Source organism: Canis lupus, chromosome 20 (assembly GCF_048164855.1).
Source record: "Canis lupus baileyi chromosome 20, mCanLup2.hap1, whole genome shotgun sequence".
Taxonomy (NCBI): Eukaryota; Metazoa; Chordata; class Mammalia; order Carnivora; family Canidae; genus Canis; species Canis lupus.
In genome coordinates this window covers 57,474,171-57,489,765 of record NC_132857.1, presented here as the reverse complement: position 1 = coordinate 57,489,765, position 15,595 = coordinate 57,474,171, and the positions used below count along the sequence as shown (strand labels likewise).

At 47.4% G+C, this 15,595-nt stretch overlaps 1 long non-coding RNA gene across 3 annotated transcripts in view; it reads left to right on the top strand.

Moving 5' to 3' along the window:
- Positions 1–3,318: 3,318 nt before the first annotated feature.
- Positions 3,319–15,595, top strand: part of LOC140612150 (uncharacterized) — a 128,626-nt gene continuing 116,349 nt past the window's right edge. For all 3 annotated transcript variants that reach the window (XR_012013466.1, XR_012013464.1, XR_012013465.1), the window contains exon 1: positions 3,319–3,885. This is a non-coding gene — a long non-coding RNA (uncharacterized lncRNA). The remainder of the gene's footprint in view (positions 3,886–15,595) is intronic.

The window sequence follows — 15,595 nt, the reverse complement described above, 5'->3', positions numbered from 1 at the left end:
CCGAGGAGAACCGCAAGGCTCTGTCGGAGCAGAGCACCAAGGATGCGCTTCCAGGAGGCGGCAGACAGGGCGGGGGTTGCGTGTCACAGCTGCTGTTCCAGCGCAGGATCGTCTGCGTGCATCTGCTGAGTGGGACGGCTGCGGGGTCCGCGTCGCCGCTGCCTATTTGCGCCCTTGCATGGAACTTGCTGAGCGCCGTGTGCCTGCTGATGAGCTCACTGCTATCGGCGTCCACGGAAAAGTGCCAGGGCTCTGCCCTTGAGGGAGCGGTGACGCGCGGGAGAGCCACCTGGAGACGGCCGAGGAGGGCCCGCAGGTGCGAAGACGGGGTCGAGTTCTGCGGAGCAAGCAACGAAGGGAGAGAGTGCTGGAGGCTGTGCTTTACACGCAGTGACTGCCGCTGTGCTTGTCGCTCTGGGCGCCCAGAGTGCAGAGAAGGTCACACCCGCCCCTCACGTCGGGATCGCTGTCAGAGGCGTCAGCTTTAACACGATTCCGCTGTTTTCCCCCGTAGGCGATGCTGGGGTCTCATGAAATTACCTCTGTCTCTCGCTTGCGTTGCATTGTTGAAGGCGACACGGGGCTGTGCAACCCGCCGGAATGAATTACAGTCCCCCTTGGACGCGACGCCAATTAGATTCCTACTTCGTTAATTAATTCGTCGCTGTCCTTGTTCTACCTCTTGCCACCGTCTTTGTCCGCACGTGCTGGGTCACGGTGTCTCACGATCGGAGATGGGCGTGCCCGGTGTGCGGGGACAGCTCGGCAGGTGCTTGCTGTCGCCTCCGTCGCCGTTCTCCTCGCCTCCGCCAACGCGCGGCTACGTGAGAAAACCAAGGCCTGTTTCTTCTCATGGAATCCTGGGGTTGGGGACGCTTCAGAGGTCGTACACTTGAATTTCATTAGTTCATATTAGGATGCTCTCTACTATGTTTTTTTGAAAGGATTTATTTTAGGGAGCGTGAGAGCGAGCAGGAGGGGGGCAGTGAGGGAGGCAGACAAGTGAGCCCGCCGTGAGCACGGACTCGGTGGGGCACGGTCTCATGTCCCCGAGGTCGTGGCCTGCGCTGACATCAAGAATCCGAGGCTGCGCCGAGTCCCCCCGAGGACGCAGTCCGTCCTTGTGTCCCTCCCGCCCGTGTCGTCTTCTGGGCCAGCTCGGGGCAGCGCTGCACAGGAACCAAGCGTGACGCCGTGTCCCAGGGCTGCACCTGCCTCTAGCGAGGCCCCCTCTGCACCGCGAGGGCCTGGCAGCGGGTCCCCCGCAGAGTCAGCCCGGCTGCCGGGTCACACCGTGTCCCCGCCTGGCACTCCACCGTGGCTCTGAAGCCAGCAGCCCCCTCCCGTGGTCTCCGGCCTCCCCGGAAGCGCCAGGCCGAGGGCGCTTCCCCACACGCACTTGTGCCGGAGTTGGGGCCTGTGCACGCCGAGACCGGCTGGGGCGCGGGGCCTGGGCCTGCTCGCACGTGCCAGGGGCCTGGGGCCGCTCGCTTACGGGCCGCAGCGGAATCCTCGCGGCTCTCGGTGGTTTCCAGCCGGGCTGAAGGCTCGGTGTGTGGCTCCTAAGTGCTGCTTAGGGCGGCTGCTGTCCCGGCTGCCCCGCTCCCGCGGCTCGGGGCTGTGACGAGGGGCAGCGCCGGGGACGGTCACCGGGCCGAGGAGCGCCGCCCGCATGTCCACAGGCGGGGAAGGAAGCCGCTGGACATTAGCCCTGAGCTGTCGCGGTCTCGAGCACTAGCCCGAGCAGGGCTGACGGGGGACGAGACTTCTTGGACTCGGGGACCAGGCGGGAGACACAGGGCGACGACGGCCGGGCAGCCGGGCTGGGCATGACCAGGCCACACCGCGCCCTCCCGGCTGCCCCCCCACCCCGGGGCCCGGGGCCGCCCCCTGGAGTCGCTCAGCTCCCTGAGGGGCGGCCGGGCGCCGTGACCAGGACAGAGCCGCTTGGTGGCCCTCGGGCGCCGCTGGCTCCCTCCAGGGCGCAGCAGGCTCAGGCCGGGGCCCTCAGCCACGGCTCCCCGGGCCGCAGCCCGTCCCCGGCGGCCTGTGCGCTGCAGGGTCCCCCGTCCAGGGACTCGTCCGGGCCGCGGCGGCCCCGGCTGGGGTGCCATGTGGGTGCTGGCGTTGCTCGCCTTGCTCCGGAGGACAGTAGCTCGCGGCCGGCCACGTTCTTAACTCGCGGGTGCTCCGGCCCAGTGGGGGCAGCGGCTGCCGCGTGGGGGGCAGCGGGCCGAGGCCGCCTGGGAAGCTGCGCGCCCCGCTAGGGCCCCGGAACATTCCCTTGAGGAAGAGGTAAAGAAGCTGGTCGGCCCGTTCCCCTGACAAGGAATGTGCCGGGGGAAACGAAGGAAGCCGGGGCCAGAGAAGGGGCGTTCAGTCTCGGCTCTGGGCCCCCGTGACCTCGGCCGACCTTGGCTGACCTTGGCGGCCTCCGCACCTCGGGATTGCGGCCTCCGGAATGAGCGGGGCTGTGGACAGAGACCAGAGCTTCCGCGCGAGTCATGGGCCTGGGTCTCGGCTGCCGTGGCTTCTTCCCCCCTTCCCTTCCCTTCTCTTCCCATATTGCAAAAATGTTCTCGGTGTCACAGTCAGTTTTTTTTTAAAAGATTCTGTTTATTTATTCATGAGACACACAGAGAGGCCGAGACCCAGGCAGAGGGAGAAGCAGGCTCCACGCAGGGAGCCCGAGTGGGACTCGATCCCGGGACCCCAGGATCACGCCCTGGGCCAGAGGCCGACGCCCAACCGCTGAGCCCCGCGGGGGCCCCTCAAAGTCAGCTTCCTACACTTGCAGCGAGCCAGGAAGCTCGTCTTCTCAGCCACCCCCCGCCCCCGCCTTCCTGGCATATCTGAATTCTTCCCCGAGCCACTTTCTGGAGGGTCAGCACCCAGAAGGTGTCAGCTGTGCACCCGTGGCCTGGTTCTGAAGCCCCGGCGGCGACCTTGCAGGCCTTTGGCAAGCGCGGGCTCATCGTTGCGAGGAGGGAAGAGGCGGGCCCGCGAGAGCCTCCCGTGGAGCAGGTGCCGGGCCGGCCGCATGGACACCCCCAGGGGCGTGGACCGGGCCGGAGGGCAAGCAGGGGGCACGGAGGGGGAAGTGTGGGACCTCAGCCTCGCCGCGTCCTGTAGTTCGTGGTTTAGGTCTTTGCTGCTGCTTTTCTTTCGTTTACGTCTTGGCTGCCAGACGTGTGAATAGAGATGAAGAGGCTGGAGTGGTTTTTTTTTTATTTTTTTACTTTTTTTTTTTTTTTTTTTTTTGACATCAAAGGCGAACTGTTTGGCAAAGGATGGCTTGGTGTGCGCTTGATGGCCCCGGAGTGCCCGATGCGGCCCCTCTGGATGCGCAGTATTTCCCCAGGAGGACTTTATTCACCGCCGCCTGGCACCAGGACGGACGGTGGCTTGCAGGCGGCGTGTGCTCCTGCCCCTGCCTGCTCCATCTCCTTTATGGCCGCAAATACCGACGCAAGGGTTTCAGCACAGAATCCAGGGCTCTTTTATGTTGCTCGTCGTTCGCGTCTACGTGCACAACGATACGTCCCTGGCCGAGGCCTACCAAAGCTAAAAGATGGTAATAACGGGCCACGTGTTCCCGTGTTTGCACAAAATGTTAGCACACTCTAGGAGCACGGGGTTTGGGTTGTTAATGAGGCGTGATGGGTCTAGGAAACATTCACGATATTCCAGACCCCTCCTGGCGAAGGTCTGGAGGCGTTTCCGCATTCCCTTTTCAGCGGGAAGATGGAGACGTGACAATTCAGGGTCTGACGGTCAAGTGATTCCGCTGCCACCCAGACACCGTCATCGACGCGCCGCGATCATGCTGATGATGGATCTTTCCAATTTTGTCAGCGTCTCCCGTGTCATTATTCCTTCAGCCGGGTAGGTCCTGGCTGTCATATCAGCCCCAAAGAAAACCAGTTAACGGTGCTCGCATTTCTGTTGCTAATCTTTGGTTTATTAGATCTCTCCCTATAATTGCATTTCAGGGGCTCTGCTCAGCCGCCGGAATGGTCGGTGTGTGTCAGGTATTATTGTAAGACTTGGGGACGGTAATCCCGGGCTTTACGGGGCAAGACAAATGTGCTATTGGAGAAAAATAGATTGTTGATGGTGAGGCTTAGGGAGAAACATTTGTTTTCCTTCCAGCCTTGGTTGTTAAATTAAATTATGACTTTGAGGAACAGAGGCTCTGCATTCTTTCTTCCTGCCTTGAATGCGTATTCGTGGCCAGGATTTTCCGCCGCGTCCTTTCCCTTACTCTGTCAGCGGCCGGCACCCCGAGGAAGACTGCTGTCAGCTTAAGAGAAATCATATTTCCAACCTATTTTTTTGTTCGGCCCGGACAGCCAGAGTTAGCGCAAGGAACGTCAGTCTGTTGCCAGATCTGTCAATATAAAGTTTAGATCACAGTTAACCGGTGCCAGTCTAGTTAACTACCTGACAGAAGGGCTCATAATATGCCACGAAGAGTGATTTCATTCTTAAAATGATAGATGCTCAAAGCCAGCAGGGATGCTGAAACCCACACTGGCCCGTTGACAAAGGGCTTGACGACGTTGTGGGATAATGGAAGGAAGGGAAGCCTGACCTGGAAACAGGGGGAGCTGGAAGAGCCCTCTCTCTGTTTTACACGACTTACCCGCTACAGTAAAAGAAACCCCGGAGCACCCTCAGTCCGCAGCCACGCAGGGAGATCTGCCGTGCGATACAGTAGCCTCCTGGTGGGTTCACGCTGCTTGTGAGGTGTCTGTGGATAGTCCAGATTCCAGAACGACACAGCACGGGCTCAAGATGGCTTGGGGATAGCCGCGTCTCGCTGCATCTGTTGGCGTAGCCTCCTCTGTGTTGGTGAACAGAGGCAGACGTCCGCGGGCCCGTGGGCAGGTGGTCTCCGCGGCTTCCACGAGCGCAGTGCAGAGGCTTCTGGTCGGCTCGTGGCTTTCCTCCTCGGGACAATTCGGGGCCTTTTGCAGCCGTGCGTCTTCCAGGCTAGCCTCCCGCATCTCAAACCTCCATGCATATATGGCCCCAGTGGGGAGCCGCGGTTGCGGGAGGCCTGGGAGGGGCCTACGACCGACCTTGCATTGCTCAGGCGATGCCCCGTGATGCCAGCGCCGCTGATTCACGGACCAGGCTCCGAGGAGTAGCGCCCAGAGCACCTCGCCATCAACTGCGTCCGCCCGGTTGGAAAAGAGCACGAAGCCTGTGGGGGCTTCTGGGGGGCGGGTTTGGAGGTGGCATGTAGCCTATGTGCTCCCTTCTTATTGAGCAGAACTCGGGAGATGGCCGCGTACCCCGCTCAGGAGTGGCCAGGGAACGTAGGTGAGCTGTGTGTTCTGGAAGAAGAAACATCTCGGTGAGCTCCCGGAAGCCCCCGCCGTGTTCGGTGATCGCAGCTGCCAGATAAAGCTCTTTCTTTCTTTCTTTCTTTTTTTTTTTTAAATAGTCTGCTGATAATCCTATATAAAAAATATCTGGTCTAGATTTCCCTTTCTGCTGTGCTTTTACAGTATTTAAAAGAAAATGTTGAGCGTTTGCTCTCCTTCTCCAGGAATGATAATACCTGAAATAATTTTTTTTTAAAAAAAGAAGCTCAAAGCTGCTTTTGAACCTGGTTTCATTAATCTTGTAGATTAGAAATGAGGGTGGGCTCTCATTTCCATTCCTCAAGCACTGAGCTGTGCAGAACGGACGTGGCCTCGGTGTGGCAGCGGGAGGACTGGCTGCGTAAGGAGTCGTCCTGCCACCGTCGACTCCTCCTGCAGTCCTCTGGGGTTTCTTCCGATGGCAATGCCCAGGGCTCTTCTGCTTCTCTCTTCTTCGTACGGAAGGATTTGCCATATTCTTTGGCTGAATAAAGCTTTCTCCGGGCTCGATGCTATCCATGTTTCTATTCATATGGTGCATTTGTCCTTAAAGGATTCAAGATCCATTTAGACCATGTAATTAATTTTAAACAGCGTAGCAAAGGGTGAGATGAATGCAAGCTCCAAGGACAATTTCGAACAAACGCATGTGTTCCTGGACCTGGTCTTCAAACAGGAACAGAGGGGGATGGCTGCGGGGCTGGCTGCGAGGGAGGCACTTGTTTGATTGCAGCTTGTGGTCAGCAGCACGTGATTCATTACGATCTTACTGATGCCTAAGCTGTAGGTGGGCAAAATGGAACGTTCTCTTATTTCTATTTTATGCCAACCTGGAGGAGAAAAGTCGCTTTTATAGGTTTTGCAGCCCTATCTTCCCACCGAGGCTGTGGTGTGAATGCTAAGTGATGTTACAGCCGTTGGTAGCTTTTCAAGCCTACTCTATGTATTTGGCTTACAAAACCTGGCCTGGTTAAAGGAATCTTTCGTCATTACTCCTGTGGTTTTTTTTTTTTACTTTTAATTAATTTTTTTTTTTTTTTTTTTTTTTTTTTTTTACTTATAAGCCTGGATGAACTCATTTAGCCGGCCTTCTAGAAATCTATAATAAATTTATTTTATTTTATTTTATTTTATTATTTTATTTTATTTTATTTTACAATAAATTTAATGTTTCGTTAATAAGCTTCATTAATTCTTTCTGTTTCGAAGCACGACATTCTGTTTTGCGGTACTTTGGTACAAATGCGATCTTGGAATGTGCACTGAAAAGTAGGGCCAGATATTTCATTCGACAGCTCCTGGGAGGGACACAGCCTTCTTCCTCAAGAGTCCCACCCCGAGTCAGTCCAGTCTTTAGGCCTCTGCAATCCCATATGCCAGTTTCTCTCTCTCTCTTATTTAAATTTATTTATTTATTTGAGAGAGAGAGTGAGCATGATTGGGAGGGGGGAGGGAGAGAGGGGCAGAGGCAGAGGGAGATGCAAGCTCCCCACTGAGCAGGAAGCCTGCTGCAGGCCTTGATCCCGGGACCCTGAGATCCTGACCTGAGCTGAAGGCAGACACCTAACCAACTGGTTTCTGTCTTTCATGGGGATTTTCTGGGCACGTATTTGGGAAAATGAGAGGAATCTGGCACAAACTCCTGAGTTACCTGCTACACCAGCTTCTTCAAGGCTGAGTCTCCTTTGTTGGGCTAGTTACACCGTCATCCACCATTTGCTTTGCTCCTGATCACTGCCTTGCACCCTTGCACCGCAGGCCTCTCAAAGGGTCTCCTCCCTCTGCCTAAGCATCCGAGCCAGATCACAGGTCCCTTTCTTGTCCTGCTCCTTTGTTTTTCATCCTCCCAAGTGTGTGCTCTGCAGGCATACATTGACTAACGTGTTGGGGAAACTAAAAGGAACTAGAAGAAAAATTTCAATTCCGTGTCTCATGTGAGAGTGTCTATCATCTTAGGGAAGAACACAGGCATTTAATTGCTTACTAGATGTTAGGCTAATGCCCCAGTTCTTACCGCGACCTTATGCTGAATGACCTTAAGATCCTTGACCTAATGTCCAGCTTCTCGTAAAGAAGGATGCCTCCTTTGTAAAAAAAAAAAAAAAAACTCTACAGGATTTGTATGTGCTTTCTGCCAAGTTCACTATCACCCCATGATCCCGCTCTTTCCCTCATCTGGTAGCAGGACCCTGTTGTTCCTGGCAGCACTTCCCTACATTTGAGACTTCATGTCCTCGGGAACATCCAGTGGCAGGGATTGGGGCAGGCTTGGCAGGAGAGTCAAAGATGAGTGTGGGCAATTTTGGTCCAGTAGAAACCTCCCAGTGGATTTAGAATCTTCCACTCTGGTCCCCTTCTAACGTTCATGCCAAAGGGAACTGGAGAATAAGAATTCTTGTTGGTCATCCAGTCAGCAGGGACTGAATAGAATGAACACACATGTATATTCACTTGCTCCCCAAACATGTATTAATTCCCAAAAACAATAGCGTTTATTAATCAGTGCTAAGCAGAAAAGTGGTTCATGAAGCGAAACCTAATCCGCACAGACTCCTGAATTACGCATGCAGATTTCTGGCTTTGAGGAGTCTGAGTCCATTATGCTGAAGGCTACACAAATACCTTGAAGAAGGTTTGAAATAACCAGTTTTGGGCAGCCCAGGTAGCTCAGCAGTTTAGCGCCGCCTTCAGCCCAGGGCGTGATCCTGGAGACCCGGGATCCAGTCCCACGTTGGCTCCCTGCATGGAGTCTTCTTCTCCCTCTGCCTGTGTCTCTGCCTCTCTCTCTCTCTCTCTCTCTGTGTGTGTCTCTCATGAAGAAAGAAATAAAATCTTAAAAAAAAAAAGAAATAACCAGTTTTTAGTAGGTTAGGATGGATCACATCCTAGTCAGGACACCCACCCCCTTACTCCTCTTTCCTTAAGTTTAAGGAAAGCATCGTTCAGGTTGGAGTGGGGAGATGGGGAGGCAGTGTCAACTCTTTTACTGGCTTTGTCTTGCTCTTCTGGTTTATGGAAACTTTAGTCATTGTTTTCTAGTGAAGTATTTGTAAACAGATATTTGAAATATAAATAGCATAGTGGTCATTCTGCTGGCATGGATTAATATATGAAGTGTAATATCCCTATCTTTTTTCCTATCTTTATATATGAGCTTCTCAATGGAGGCTAGAGGATGTTAGTACCATGCAAGTCCTTAACTACCTGAATTTTATGATATATATATTATAGTTATTATATATAATCTTATATTTAATTTTATATATTATTAATAGTATAATTATATACTATATATTATATCATATATAATAACATATATTATTAATGTATTGTTATATATTGAGTTATACATGTATAATATATATGTTTAATAGATTGGAGTGGATAATTATCTGGTCTAATAGCAACTTGATTTTTTTGTAATAGCAACTTAATTTTAAGAGTCATCACTTTGTGGGCCTACACTAAAAATAGTACAATTCTATTAGTGTTGAGTTTCTTAAACATTTTGTGCGTCTTTGAAGAGACAGGGAAGCAAACTTCAAAAATATATTAGAAAAAAATCAGGGGCATCTGAGTGTCTCAGTCAGTTAAGTGTCTACTTTTAGCTTAGGTCATGATCTCAGGGTCCTGGGATGGAGCCCTACCTCAGGCTCTCTACTCAGCAGGGAGTCTGCTTCTCCTCTCCCTCTGTGCTTGCTCTCTCTCTCTAATAAAATCTTAAAAAAAAAAAAAACAAGAAAAAATCAGATTCTCAGTTTTAGAAGTAAACTCTGAAATTGTCCATACACTGCAAATGAAATTGAGGGCCAGAAAGATTAGATTCAGTGACTCCACTGTATGTCATTTAAAAACAGTTATGATAGAAAGAGAACATCAGGACAGTAACAGCCTTCTTGTGTTGGCTACAAGATCCTACATCCGTCAGTCTAGGAGAGAGGAAGAGAAAAAAACAAAACAAAACAAAACAAAAAAACCAGTGGTAGAAAAGCATCACTGGCTGAAATCTTAAACAAATTTGAATGATTCTAAGGGATGTTACCTCAAGTAAACCATGTCCCAAGCTACCCAAATCATAGAGTATTGGAATTGGGGTAGTTATCAATGGTCATTCATCTTTACTCCAAAGGATAGGTTTGGAGCAATCGAGTGGACTGTTCTTGGTGACAGTCATAGGATTAGAATTTAGGTCTTCAGAATCTTCACCTTAGAATTCAGGTCTTTTGATTGGTGATTTCTATATTTCTGTGGAGGGGTTTAGGAGCGATCTTGAGGGTGATGGAGAGGTTGAACCTTTGGCACAGGGGCCCACTTTAATCAGCATATCTGGAATTTTAATTGCTTTAATTATTAAGGTTCTAAGACTTCATGATTTTAAAAAATGCTTGAAAACCTCTGTGTTATTAAATGCTTTTAAATGATTTTAAAAAATGCTTGAAAACTTCTGTGCTATTAAATGTTTCCATTTATGTACTGCAAACAACTTATCTGAATTATAAACTAGGAATGTCTTTTTATGCCTATTAATATGGCCACCACCTTTGTAGTTATTCTTGCTTTGTTCAACAATACCCAAAATAATTAGCTTTGTAGACTTCAGTAGATGATATGGTATATCTTTATAAATATAGGTTATACTTTCAGGAACCTAGGCAAAAATAAAACTCCTGATTAATTACTTTTTGAATCTAACAAAAATCTATTAAAATGTTTAAGACTGAATAGTTTAACTTCTCATTAAGTCCATGGATAATTTTCTTTTAGTCTTTTTGAATTTCCTTAGGTTAGACACTTTTAAAAAGAGCTTTTTATTTTTATTTTTAAATATTTATTTATTTATTTATTTATTTTGGAGAGAGTGAGTGAGAGAGCACGAGTTGGGTGAGAGGCAGAGAGAGAGAGAAGCAGACTCCCTGCTGAGCAGGGAGCCCAATGAGGACTCAGCCAGTCCCAGGACTCCAGGATCATGACCTGAGCCAAAGGCAGCCACTTAACTGACGGAGCCACCCAGTGCCCCTAAAAAGAACTTTTAAATAAAGGATGTGGGGTAACTTGTAGACATGAGGCAAAATTCAGATATTGCGAATTGAGCATGAATACAAAATCCATAAAGCTTAAAAAATGGTCATTGAACACAGTGTGCTTGGGATTCCCTACAGTTGACAAAGGATCTGTTTGGCTTCTTCCTTATGGTTCCCTGTGGCTTAGCAATTAGGAATGATCTTTCTGTCATCATCCATAGATGATAGAGCCCTTCAAGAGAACTGGAAACCAAAGACGGGAGAATATAGCATGGGGGTTTGTGGGAATTCATGTTCAGCAAAGCCTTGAGCTTTTAGTTTTATTTTTGGGACTTAAGTTCTTATAATCATGCTCCTAGAGTATGAAAGACTATAATAGAAGGGGATGGGGACCAAAGGGGAAAAAAAGACATGACTCAGCTGTTTTCATTGTGTCTATGAACCAGAAGATGTGCTTTTTATCAGTAAATCTTTTATTTTTTTTTAAAGATTTTATTTACTTATTCATAGAGACACAGAAAGAGAGAGGCGGAGACACAGGCAGAGGGAGAAGCAGGCTCCCTGCAGGGAGCCCAATGTGGGACTCCATCCCGGGTCTCCGGGATCACGCCCTGGACTGAAGGCAGCGCTAATCCAGGCTGCCTGATTATCAGTAAATTTTTATTAATAAAAGAAGAGTCCCTAGATTTTAAAATGTAATGAGATTTAAAATTAGAATTTTAAAAATAGTGGTTATCAATGTACTTTCAGCTTCAAAGTGAAAAAGAAAATATATCAAATTCCAAAATGTCTAAATAGAGACATGTCTCCTTTTCTAAGGACATTTGTCTCCCCTACTTAAAAGATTAGTTTTATCCAATAACTTTAACACCAAACCTGAAATAGGAAAATCCTGATAATTGATTATTAACACCTACTCATTAGAGTTTGATTTTTTTGTGTTATTAAGTAAAATAATGTCTAATTAATATACACATGGAATTTCTTATGGAAATACCAATGGAATACCCATGGAGTTTTAGGCTTACATTTATTAAACTTAAGATTTTGCAGTTTTACTTGGTGTATTTATGTGCCACGCATCCTGTTAAAATATTTCTCCATGTTCTCCTTTCTAAGGCAACTTTTTTGGTTGTGGTGGGGAGAGGGTCAGGAGATTTCTTAATGCAAAATTCACCATGGAAATCTTGAGGGACTTTACATGATTGAAGACAGGATCTTCACTCTGACAGTTTAATGCATTTTACATTATGATGCTTCACATTTCCTGAGAAAAAGCTTACGTTAGGTCTCAAAGTAGCCTCTTTTTCTCCTGGTATTTCCTGATCATTTCTTTTACTCACATCAGATCCCAGAGGGGATCCATTTGTGGAGGAGAGATAATTTTGCCCCTTGGGAAGGATTCATACGGTTCTCTGCCTTGAGTAAAATCAGCTACTTAAGGAAAGAATCTTTCCTTGAAAGTGCTTTGTCCAGCCATGGAACGGCTTAGAAGATTAGCCCCCTGACTACATCTTGGCTCATGACTCCCTGCAGAAATTCTATGTGTAAATGATTCTGCAACTTTCCTGGTGTCAGGATTAAGGAAATGGATACTGACACCAGACTTCAGTCTGCTCATCTCTTCCACCTACGTATTTCCTCTCCATGTAAAAGAACAAAGAGATGTATTATGTATGCATGGCACACATCTCATTTCGAGGGCCCCCAGTCTAAATTCTATCCTGGACTCTTCCATTTATTCGTCGTAAAATTTTGGATATTGGATAAACCATCCAATTTTTGTAAAATTTTGGATATTGGATAAACAATCCAATATCTGAGTTTCAGTGTCCTTATGTTATAAGAGGGAAGATCACAGTATCACATATTAAGTTCTTGCTCTGTATGTTAATTTATGTCAGTTCTTTAGTTGAGTAGTATTTACCTGGGAAATAAATATCATTAGTCCCTTAGTACCAATGAGAAGGTAATTCCCAGAGAATTTAGTGGAATTGCCCACCGTCTCATTGCTGGTGAAGGGCTTTTGAGCCCAGTTCATATCAGAATTGAAAAGTAATGCACTGGGTGTTATTCTGTATGTTGGCAAATTGAACACCAATAAAAAAATAAATTTATTATTAAAAAAAAAAAGTAATGCTCTTTCCACGATGCTGGAAGCTGCTAGAAAATGCAACTGCTATGCTGGGTATTATCATGTAAAGTGCAGTGAGGGTATTCTAAACTGCAGGGAGCTAAAAAAATGTCTTGTAATTTACTAATTGGCTCATGGTGTTGTTATTAATGATGCCACTCTGACAGGACTAAGCCTTTAGCATGTTTTGGTGTCAGGTTCCAGCCTTCTTGAGTAGCACAGACAGCTTGGTCTAAGAGGCCCTCTGTGTCATGTTACTAAATTTATTCAGCATTTTGGCAAATATTCTGTAATATTGGAGGACAGCAGTCACTGATCTATTTGACTTTGGGTGATAACCTCTTCTGGGGCGGATTAAGGTAATCAGCTTTTTTTTGTTTTGTTTTGTTTTTTGGTTTTTTGGCCCAAGTCAAATTATCTGTTTGATAACTGCCGAGGAAAGGTGGACATAATAGTCTGAGACAGTCCTTTAACATTCTGGAGAAATTACTTTAAACTGATGGATAAATATTCCCAGGAAGTCGGAGAATCCTGGTTACGACGTGAAAAGAAGAGCACTGCCAAAGTTCTAAGTCTATTTAGGGGAGCTGAAGGCCAAACTGATTATATTTTAAAGGTTATTATAATAGAGTATGATAGAATTAGAATAGTTGGCTCTTGATCACTCCAAATCCTGCATATTTCACATGTTATCCCTTAGTGCTCAATAACACATGGAGCAGGAATTAAGTTTGTTGTGATAACTTCTGATTTTTTTGACCCAGGATAGCCAAGTCTGTCCTAATTTGCCTGGACTGCCTCCGCAGCTGTCTGTGTCAGAGCCCTGAAGAATTTGCACTGGTGCGATAAGAGAAGGTTGGAACACAGTGAACCAGCAGCTGCTCCCTCCCCTGGGATTTAGGATGCTGGACTCTAACCAGACTCCCTCCTTGGGAAGGAGGAGCTGATGGACAGGGATTCAAAAAGAATATTATTGCCAAACTCAAATTTCTACTTTTAGGATACATACCATCCCTCCCCACCCCCCAGCAGTGGCAGTTCTTTTTTCTGAACTCCAGAGGCACAATTGTACACAACCCAGGAGGGTTACTATTATTTTGTTTTTCTTATCTTTGTCCTCAATCTTGAGATTTCAAGTAATATGGGGGCCATTTCCCTCTTCTATGGTTCTCTGCATACCTTGTGCTGTGAGTACGTAATGCGTGTTTTAAGATCTCGATAGGTTAATTGGTTCCATAACACTTTTTTTTCATAAATTAGGTCTCATCATTTTAGGAGATATATTTTCAGTTCTGTGTATGAAGCCAGTAATATTTGAAAAAGTTGAAAAAATATTGGGAAAAGAGATTTCCTTGTACAAATATAATTTATAACTTTAAATTGCCCACCTTAAATCAAACTCAGCCAAAACAATGATAGCTAGTCTATTTCCCCATTTAAACTAATAGATAAGAGCACAATTTGTGGGGGGGAAAAAAGAGCACAATTTGTGTTACATATGAATGAAGGATTCTGAAAAAAATGGACTATGCTTGAAAATAAATGACTGTTTAAATATTTTTAAAGAAGTATTTCAAAACAGCAAAACTAATAATTGCTTGTAATAAGGAAAAAATGTCCAAGCAAGAGAGAAATGCTATGACAAAGAGGAAATCCTCCTCCACAATCTCCCCCAATGTGGGAGACACAGTCTGGGCCCCGGAACCTCCACTCTCTTGTGTCACAACAGTGAATATTTTACCCTACATGGCAAAAGAGACTGTAGATGTAGTTGAAGTCCCTAATCATCTAAGATAGAGAGAGTACCCTGGATTATCCACGAGAGCCCAATTTAATTATATGAGTCCTTAAAAAAGTGCTTTCTTCTGGCTGAAAGCAGAAGTCAGGTGGCTTGACAACGAGGAAGGTCATGTACAAGGAGGACCAGAAAGAGATCTCCAAGAGCTAAGGCTAATCCACAGCTGTCAGCCAGCAAGGAAACAGGAGCCTCAGTCCTACAAATGCAAGGGACTGGGCTCAGCCAATATCTCGAATGAGATTGGAGTCCCCAGAAAAGAACACAGCCATGCGGACACCTTGATTAGAGCCTCGTGGTGCTCTAGCAGGGGAACCAGGTGGCTTACACAGTAATTGGACTTTTGATCTATAGAACCGTGAGATAATAAAATGAGTGTTGTTTTAAGCTATTTTCAATGCCTGGTAATGTGTTACTGCGGCAATGGGAAGTGGGTACGCCGCACGCCCGTTCGCAAGGAGCGAATGGCTTGCTGGGACCCATCAGACCGTGCGTGTGTTGGAACGTTTCTGAGTGGAAGTCTTAGGAGCACGGGTAAGCTCTATTATCATCATGACGAAGGCCTGGCCTGGCGAAGCTAGACGTCTGCCACGGTCGTGCTGAAGGAGGCAGTTTCCAGTCCCGGGCTCATGACTTCGCAGTTCTAACGAGTTCCACCAATGAGAGTTTTTACTATTGCAAAACCTTAATAATCAGATGAGAACCCGCCTCACGTAGGACTGTCTGCCTTGGATTCCCTCTTTTGTAAATGAGCACTTTGAGTCATTTTACTTGTATTTGTGAATGTTTTCCGGCTTCTACAGTGATGAAACTTGAGACCACGAGCTCTCCATCAGGGACTGAGGGACCTGCATGGGACTCCTCCGGTCAAGGGCTCCGGTGGCAGGGTAGAGTTTCATGCAGTTCACTCCAGCTTTACGCTCCAGTGCAGGCTTCATTGAGGAATACCAAAGCAGATGACTGAATACAAACTTTTTTCAGAAGGTGGGGGACGGGGAGAAAAATAAAGGTGAGCTTACTACTGTAATCCTTAAAGTTTGCTTTCAGCTTTCTCTTTGATGTGGGTGCACGAAGCAAGCTTCTGTGTTGAATTTAGGCAGCGTTTCTGTAGCCCTTTAAGTAAAGTGGCTGCTGACCTGTTTGTTCATCCACGCGTGCTTTGCTATGGGGTTTATCACTACAGGTTAGCACCCAGCGACTGATGGCCTCGACTTCAGACTCCATTTGACCTAATTGCAAGAGTAGCTGTAATGGAAATTTAGTTAGTGGAAAG